The sequence below is a fragment of the Otolemur garnettii genome, unplaced genomic scaffold (genome assembly GCF_000181295.1).
Source record: "Otolemur garnettii isolate 467f Iridium unplaced genomic scaffold, OtoGar3 scaffold00142, whole genome shotgun sequence".
Lineage (NCBI taxonomy): Eukaryota > Metazoa > Chordata > Mammalia > Primates > Galagidae > Otolemur > Otolemur garnettii.
The window spans coordinates 1,126,741-1,128,547 of NW_003852537.1; the positions used below are offsets into that span (position 1 = coordinate 1,126,741).

The following is a 1,807-nucleotide window of genomic DNA, read 5'->3' on the forward strand; positions in this document are numbered from 1 at the left end:
AAGATAAAAGGGAACACTGACCAGAGATCCTCTGGATGAGCAGCTAAAATGTGATCAACAGGGAAAAAGAGGCAGCAGCATATACACAAAGTTTTATGGTTATCGATAAAAATAGATATCTATGAACAGATGATAAAATACCCTCCTTGAAAATTTTCAGAAATGATGTTTACAGAACTGCAGAAGAAACTTTAGATTGAGAAACAATTTATTTGATTAATGATGAATTTTAGAGTATTTAGGTGACCTGCCCACAATCACATAATTAACGCCAGAGCCTGGACCAGGAACACACATCTCCTGACTTCTAGACATGGGCTCTTTTTTGCATTAACTACATTGCCTATCTTCACTTGAAGTGGTATCCCTCTTTCTGCTCCACAATTTGCCCCTTTGGGACAATCAGAATCAGAGGAACAGAATCTGGACTGGACTATGTAGAGCTAATGACATAACAATAAATGAGACATTATTTCAAACAATGACTGTACTAAAATTCATCTCAGATGGGGAACAGAAGAGGAATACAAAAGAAGAAAATTCTGTAGACAAGAATAAGAGAAGCACAAGAGGAAATATTCTCCTCTTTTCTACTATTATTTATTACAGTTATTTTATTTTGTTAAGTCCGTATATTAATATAAAACATAACAGGAAAAATGAACAAATTTATAAAATAAATTGAGGTGTTTGGATGAAAAATACATGGGCTTTGCCTTTGTGTCTATACATCTCTCAAGATGTTGTTGGTCTTGCACCTTAGATATCAAATAAAGATATCTAGCTTGACATAAAAGGTGGTATGCTGCAAGGTTAAGCTGTAGTTAGTTTGATGATGGCCAGGAAATGATAGATTTTCTAAATCTTATCCTTAAACATTGGCTATAACAAATGCTGATAGAGCAAAATGCAAGTTTTTATCAGACAGCAAGAAGGAACCTTGAGTGAACGAATGCAACTTACCTCCAAGTCCTCTGAAAGGAGGTGAAAGAATAAATACTAATACTGTGTTTTACCAGTGCTCCCCACAAAACATTATTCTAAGCATGCAGGAGGGTATTGTGAGCAGCTACAATAGTAAGATCCAACCCAGAGGTAGGTTCATGGCCAAGAGTAGGAGAGTGGTTGAGGAAATCCCCCTAAAGGGCCAGTACCATTTCACAGAATGCCCATTGCTGGGATAAGACTATGGCCTGTTTTCTTCTCATTCAAAAGGACATTCCCAATGTCAACCTTGCTGAAAAAGAGGCATTTTTGCACCTGCTATTAAGAACAGCTAGGATACAGGGTAAGGCTGGCATAAAGTTATTTAGCAAGCACATGCTAGCTATTCCAGTTTGAAATCTACCACACTGTAAAAATTAGTGGGAAATGCTAAAGATGAAGCTATTGTTTCTCAAGATGAGGGAACGAAATCTTACAAAATGAGATTAGGCACTTGCTTAACTCTATATGGAGAACATCCTTCTCAAGCTAGGTGGAAGATGAGGAAGAATGTTACACCAAAGGCTGACCAGGCCATTTGAAGACCAAAAGGAGAGGGAAACAGGCGTTTAGGAAGAAAGCTAGTAAAAGAAATGCTTATGGGCTTAACTAGGTAAGTGAATCTAAGGCAACCACACCAAGGATATGCTACCCATTACTCCAGCATGAAGCTGGTGGCAAAATATCTCAAGACGTTTCAAACCCAGAGAAATGTATGAAAAATATTATAGTTAAACAAATTAAAACCAAACCTACAATGGTAAAATCTTTTCAGATGTGAAATCCAAGATACTCAACTTTCCATTATTTCAATGTATTTTTT

At 36.8% G+C, this 1,807-nt stretch overlaps 1 protein-coding gene across 2 annotated transcripts in view; it reads right to left on the reverse strand.

Moving 5' to 3' along the window:
• LOC100949611 (cytochrome P450 3A4-like) overlaps positions 1 to 1,807 on the reverse strand; it is a 40,910-nt gene that overhangs the window by 36,068 nt on the left and 3,035 nt on the right. The gene's annotated exons all lie outside the window — the stretch shown is intronic.